The 7,079-nt window shown below is 37.7% G+C and overlaps 3 non-coding genes across 3 annotated transcripts; all 3 read left to right on the forward strand.

The window, feature by feature from the left end:
* Positions 1-1,838: 1,838 nt before the first annotated feature.
* LOC143702086 (5S ribosomal RNA) lies at positions 1,839-1,957 on the forward strand. The gene has a single exon (XR_013190304.1). It is a non-coding gene; the product is annotated as a 5S ribosomal RNA (ribosomal RNA).
* A 170-nt stretch (positions 1,958-2,127) lies between these two features.
* On the forward strand, positions 2,128-2,246 carry LOC143702017 (5S ribosomal RNA). The gene has a single exon (XR_013190237.1). It is a non-coding gene; the product is annotated as a 5S ribosomal RNA (ribosomal RNA).
* Positions 2,247-2,415: 169 nt separating this feature from the next.
* Positions 2,416-2,534, forward strand: LOC143702087 (5S ribosomal RNA). Its single transcript, XR_013190305.1, has one exon. It is a non-coding gene; the product is annotated as a 5S ribosomal RNA (ribosomal RNA).
* Positions 2,535-7,079: the final 4,545 nt, after the last annotated feature.

The raw sequence follows: 7,079 nt of genomic DNA on the forward strand, positions 1-7,079 counted from the left end.
TTGAATGGAATTAAAGAGACAGTGAATATTTTTTTGTGGGGAGGTAAAGGAGTTAGAATATCAGCAAAAACTCTAATAGCGGATTATAAGGAGGGAGGCTTGAAGTTGATTGATTTAGAAGTTAAAAGAAAGGCAATAAGAGTGAAAGCGATAAAAAAATATCTATATGATAAAGTAGAGTATGGATGGAAGGGTTATATGAGAAATTACTTAGATAAAAGTGCAGGATGTGGTGAGGAAGGATTGTTCATGGCCTTAAAAAAACCAATGATTGAAAAGGTGCCATTATTTTATCAGGAAGTCTTTAGTGCATGGTCTGAGTTTGTAGTGAATGTGGGATATGAATGTGAGAATATAAATCAAGTGCATCATCAGCCAATTTTCTTGAATCCAAAAGTAAGGTTAGGAGGGAAAATGCTTTACAATAGATTGTTCATGAGAGCGGGTATTAGAAAAGTAAAAGATATGGCATATGAATATGTGAAGGGGTTCTTACCAAATAGGGCAATATATGACTGTGTGGTGGGATGGGATGATGAGATTGAACAAGCAAAAGTGGACCGTGAGTGTGAAAATATTAAAATAAGCCTGCCTAAGAGCTGGGTGGAAAGGATAGAGAGAGAGACTGTTAAAGTGGGAAATTGGGGAATTCCAGAAATGTACATTATGGAAAATAATAATAAGAAGTATTTGTCTGAGATAAATGTGAAAATGATATATAAGATGTTGCTGAAAAAGGAAATCAAAATGCCTGCATCAGAAGCTGTATGGACAAAACTATTTCCAGATTTGAATGTGAAGACAATTTGGAAGAACTTAAGGGTGAAATATAATGGACTGGATTGTGAGAACCTGGACTTTAAGCTCAGACATAATAGGATATACACAAAGGTGGTAATCCATCAAATAAACAAAAATGTGAAAAGGGAATGTGATTTATGTGGGACAGAGCCAGAGACCCTGATGCATATATTCTTTGAATGTAAAGAGCTTCAAGTGTTCCATGAAAAATTGAAAAAGATGGTCAAGGATGGAATGGGAAAAGATGTAACAGGGAATGAATGGAAAAAACTGTTTTTATTCGGTGAATGTATGAATCACAAAGACAAGAGGGTTAATTTCTGGAATTTTATGTTAAGTCATGCAAGATATGCAATATGGGTGAGAAGGAACTTGGCATATTTTGAAGGGAAGAAAGTGGATGTAATTGAGATGTTTAAAACTGTTGTAAGAAAGAATGTGTATCTAATGTGGCAATATTTGAGCAAAGAGGAATTTGAAAAGGCATTTGTGGATGAAGAATGTGGGCTTATAAGTATAGATATAAATAAAGGGTTAAGTTTATGTTTTTGAAAAGAGACAATGAGCTTGAATAATGGTTCAACATTTTATTTGGAATATTCTGGTGGAGGAAGATTGAAGAAAATTAAGTTATGTTTTTTCCCTGTATGATTCATTGATATGTGAGATGAATTAGTGTTGGGGTTATAATGATTGGAATCATAATTTCATAATTGTTATGTAAAAAAATTTTGTTACTTTTTGATAATAAAAAAAAAAAAAAAAAAAAGGTCACGCCCGATCTCGTCTGATCTCGGAAGCTAAGCAGGGTCGGGCCTGGTTAGTACTTGGATGGGAGACCGCCTGGGAATACCAGGTGCTGTAAGCTTTTTTGATTTAAACAAAAAAAGAGTCCCTGAGCTTCTTCAGAAAGCCTTTAAAAGTCTCTGAGATTCTTCAGAGAGCATGAAAGAGTTTGAGTTTTTTCAAAAGTTCTTCTTAGTTTTCTTCATTAATGGTCTAACCTTTTAAATAGCCCAATTTTGGCAGCAGTTTTCGCTTACGGCCATACCACCTTGGCCACGCCCGATCTCGTCTGATCTCGGAAGCTAAGCAGGGTCGGGCCTGGTTAGTACTTGGATGGGAGACCGCCTGGGAATACCAGGTGCTGTAAGCTTTTTTGATTTAAACAAAAAAAAGAGTCCCTGAGCTTCTTCAGAAAGCCTTTAAAAGTCTCTGAGATTCTTCAGAGAGCATGAAAGAGTTTGAGTTTTTTCAAAAGTTCTTCTTAGTTTTCTTCATTAATGGTCTAACCTTTTAAATAGCCCAATTTTGGCAGCAGTTTTCGCTTACGGCCATACCACCTTGGTCACGCCCGATCTCGTCTGATCTCGGAAGCTAAGCAGGGTCGGGCCTGGTTAGTACTTGGATGGGAGACCGCCTGGGAATACCAGGTGCTGTAAGCTTTTTTGATTTAAACAAAAAAAGAGTCCCTGAGCTTCTTCAGAAAGCCTTTAAAAGTCTCTGAGATTCTTCAGAGAGCATGAAAGAGTTTGAGTTTTTTCAAAAGTTCTTCTTAGTTTTCTTCATTAATGGTCTAACCTTTTAAATAGCCCAATTTTGGCAGCAGTTTTCGCTTACGGCCATACCACCTTGGCCACGCCCGATCTCGTCTGATCTCGGAAGCTAAGCAGGGTCGGGCCTGGTTAGTACTTGGATGGGAGACCGCCTGGGAATACCAGGTGCTGTAAGCTTTTTTGATTTAAACAAAAAAAAGAGTCCCTGAGCTTCTTCAGAAAGCCTTTAAAAGTCTCTGAGATTCTTCAGAGAGCATGAAAGAGTTTGAGTTTTTTCAAAAGTTCTTCTTAGTTTTCTTCATTAATGGTCTAACCTTTTAAATAGCCCAATTTTGGCAGCAGTTTTCGCTTACGGCCATACCACCTTGGGCACGCCCTAGTGGAAGCAGGAAGTGGTAGAGTCAGTGGAGAGAACAGGTGGAGAGTGTTTGTTTGGAAGATATTTTGAGTTTTGTGCTAAAACAACCCTTTATTAAACAAGGAATTGTAATTTGTGGAGTTATTTACTCCCCAAACGGCATTTCTGCTGTTTGGGGATTAGTACTTCTGGCACAGTGGAGGTGGGATTGCAAGCGGACAACATGGAAAAGGGAAGAGGAGTGGACAAGCGGAATGTGAGTGAAAATGGCGGTGAAGATGAACAAAGGAGAAGGAATTATGAGAAGAGACTAACAGTGCTGGTGGAGATAGAGGGAGAGGACAGAATAACCATGATGGAACTGCTGAAGAAAGTAAGAGAGGAATGTGGAGTGGTCATCGGATGCAGGTACAAAACTCCAAAGGAATATGAACTAACAATGGAGGAGGAGAAAGGAAAAGATAAAATATTGGATGGATTAAAGATAAAACAGAGCAGAATCATGGCGAAAGAAATAAACAGCACTGAGATGGTAGTTTCATTCCTGGGTCTGCCTACGTACATCCAGGATGAGGAAATAATGAGAAAGCTAACGGAATGGGGAGTGACGGCTGTCTCAAGAATAAAGAGGAGAATGTGGCCAGGGACTGATATAGCGGATGGGACCAGATTTTTAAAAGTCAAGTTCACTGATACGGTCAAATCCTTGCCATATTCCACAAAGTTTGACACAATGGGAGGTACGGAGCACTTCAGAGTCATCCATGACAGACAGGTGAAAGTTTGTCGCTTGTGCATTCAACCGGGGCACATAGTGAGAGACTGCCCAAGCTTCAAGTGCTTCAAGTGCAACAAGCAGGGACACTACGCACGGGAGTGTAAGGAGGGGAATTGCAAGGAGTGTCAGATGAGGTATGGACTGTGTGTATGTGAAACGCCGGCGGAGATGGGAGAAGAGAGCATCGAAGGTGAGCCATCAGATCTTTACGAGGTGGATGAGGAGGAGGAAAGTGAGGAGGGGGAAGGTGTAGCGGCTGGAGAAGAGGTGAGAAGTGGCACTTGGTGCGAAAAAGAAGGAAAAGGAGAACGGAGAGCTGCCGAGAGAGAGAGTGGTCGAGAGGAAGCGGTCTCAGGACTATGGCAGAGAGAAAGAGGAGGAAAAAATAAAGTTCTGGAACTAGATGAAGGGACACATTTAAGAGACGGAAAAGCAAAAATATTGAAAGAACGGGAGAGCGAAGAAGACAATGGAGAGATATCGAAAGGTGATGGTGAAAGTCAAGGTGCAAAAAGTATGAAGGAGAAGGATGAAGGAGGGAGGGGAGAAAAGGAGATGTCAGAGAACCCAGCATTAAACGTGGAGGAGGAAATGGACACAAGTGAGGAAAAGAGCATAAAGAAGAAAAGAAAGAAAAATGGGAAGGAGGAGCATACTGCAAAAAAGTAAGGAATTGGATTTACTGAAATGAGTTTGAGATTCCTTAAAACTATAATATATATTATGTGTGGCGTTATGAATATTGCATGCTTGAACGCCAATGGACTAAGAGATGTAAACAAGTTTGAGAAGGTGAAGGGAGTGCTTAAAGTAGACATAATATGTTTACAAGAGACGCATTGGTCGGAAGAAATAATGGGAAATATAAAAAAAGAGTGGGAAGATGACATTTTTGTAAACCATGGAAATCAAAAAGCTTGTGGTGTGGCGATTTTGATAAAGAGGGATAGAGTGTATAATGTACAACAAATTTATAAAGATGGTAAAGGAAGATTGTTAGTAATAGATTTTATGTTTCACAATGAGCTACTTAGGTTGATAAATGTTTACGCGCCTAATGTAGAAACTGAAAGAAAAGAAGTCTTCAAAGAAATTAAGCCGTTATGTAAAGGGAAATTTATAGTAATGGGAGACTTCAATGTTTGGTGCACAAGACTAGATGCATCAAGTAGTGCAAATTTTAAATCAGATGTGTCTAGGAAATATTTAAATGAATGGATGATGAGCGAGGATATAGTTGATGCTTGGAGAGAGGAAAATCCTTATAAAAGAGAGTTTTCTAGAAGGCAAATGGTGATGGGGAGTTTGAAGCAAAGCCGAATAGATTTATGTTTAATTAAAAGGGAAATGTTAGGATACGTGAAAAATGTGAAATATAAGTTTATAGGAATAAGTGACCATGCTGCTATGACAGTTAAGTTCGGTGTAAATACGGAAGAGAGAGGTGGGGGAGTGTGGTGTTTGAATGCATCTCTGCTAAAGGAAAAGGCATATAAAGAAAATATCAGCAAATGTATAAGGTATGAAATGGCAAACCCATTGTTTAATGAAAATGTGTGTGAATGGTGGGAAATAATGAAAGCAAAAATAAAAAAAAGAAGTGTTAGATATTCAAAACAAAGGGATTTCATGAGGAGGAGTAAAGTAGAAGCAATGGAAAATGCATTAAAGAAGGAAGCAGAGAAAATAGATAGGGATCCTAAGCACGGAAAAGAATGTTTTTTGAAGATAAAAGCAGAGATGGAGGAATATGAAAAAGAAAAAAGTAAGGGTGCAATAGTAAGGAGTAGGGCACAGTATGCTTTAGAGGGAGAAAGGAGTACAAAGTTCTTTCTGAACTTAGAGAAAAAAAAGCAGAGGAAAAATCATATTTTTGAGTTGGAAAATGAAAAAGGGATAAAAGTAACTGATTATGTGGAGATAATAAGAGTAGTAGAGTCGTTTTATAGAGAATTATTTAAGAAAGAAGGTGTAAAACAGGACTGTGTGGATGAGGTTTTAAATACTGTAAGTGCTAGGTTAAATGAAGAGGATAAAAGTATGTGTGAAAGAGATATAAGGATTGAAGAAATAAAAGAAGCAATAGAGCAAACAAAACCGAATAAAAGCCCAGGTGCAGACGGTCTAATACATGAATTTTATAAGACTTTTGTTGATATTATAGCACCAATATTGTGGAAGCTCTATAAGAGTATGGAAGAGAGAGGGGAAATGCCACAATCAATGGGTTTAGGAGTAATCACCATCTTGTACAAAAATAAGGGGAGTCCACTTAAGTTGGAAAATTATAGACCATTGAGTCTTTTAAACACAGACTATAAAATTTTAACAAAAGTATTAGCTAATAGAATAAAAAAGGTAGTAGGGACAATAATATCACCAAATCAAGCATACAGCATAATGGGAAGAGATATCACAGACACAATTAGTACAATAAGGGATGTAGTAGAAAGCATGGGAAAGGATGGAGAGGGCGGTTTGATTTTATCGATGGATTTAAATAAGGCGTTTGATAGGGTAGAGCACAGCTTCATGGAGCAAACAATGAGAAGATTTGGATTTGGGGAGAGGATTCTAAGGTGGATAAAGTTAGTATATGATAATGCTAAGAGTTGTGTGAAAATTAATGGGGTGTTAACTGACCCTTTTCCTTTAGAGAGGTCAGTTAGGCAAGGATGTCCATTGTCGGCATTGCTATACTCAATAACAGCAGAGCCTTTGGCAACACTGATTAAAGGAGATAAAGAAATAAGAGGAATTCAAATACCATATGGGGGAGTCAGCATTATTCATCAGTATGCAGATGATACCACATTTACAGTTAAGGACATAGAGAGTATAAATAGAATAAGGGAACATATGGGAACATACGGAAAAGCGTCAGGTGCAAAAATAAATGTAGATAAATCCGAAATAATGAGTATAGGAGGTGTGGATATAAAAGGGTCAGACACTCCCTTTAAAATAACTACAGAGTATTTGAAGATTCTAGGTGTAAACATAGGAGTAAATGTAAAAGAAGCTAGAGATGCTACGTGGACAGGAATATTAAATAAAATTAAACAAGTTTTACAATTTTGGAGACTAAGGGAGTTAAGATTAAGAGGCAAAGTAGTAGTAGCTAATTCATTATTGCTTACAAAATGTAACTATGTGATGGGGGTAATAGACCTACCAAATTGGGTGTTGAATGGAATTAAAGAGACAGTGAATATTTTTTTGTGGGGAGGTAAAGGAGTTAGAATATCAGCAAAAACTCTAATAGCGGATTATAAGGAGGGAGGCTTGAAGTTGATTGATTTAGAAGTTAAAAGAAAGGCAATAAGAGTGAAAGCGATAAAAAAATATCTATATGATAAAGTAGAGTATGGATGGAAGGGTTATATGAGAAATTACTTAGATAAAAGTGCAGGATGTGGTGAGGAAGGATTGTTCATGGCCTTAAAAAAACCAATGATTGAAAAGGTGCCATTATTTTATCAGGAAGTCTTTAGTGCATGGTCTGAGTTTGTAGTGAATGTGGGATATGAATGTGAGAATATAAATCAAGTGCATCATCAGCCAATTTTCTTGAATCCAAAAGTAA

This window comes from Siphateles boraxobius, unplaced genomic scaffold (genome assembly GCF_051911475.1).
Source record: "Siphateles boraxobius isolate OS27281-9 unplaced genomic scaffold, OSU_SipBor_1 344, whole genome shotgun sequence".
NCBI classification, from domain to species: Eukaryota; Metazoa; Chordata; class Actinopteri; order Cypriniformes; family Leuciscidae; genus Siphateles; species Siphateles boraxobius.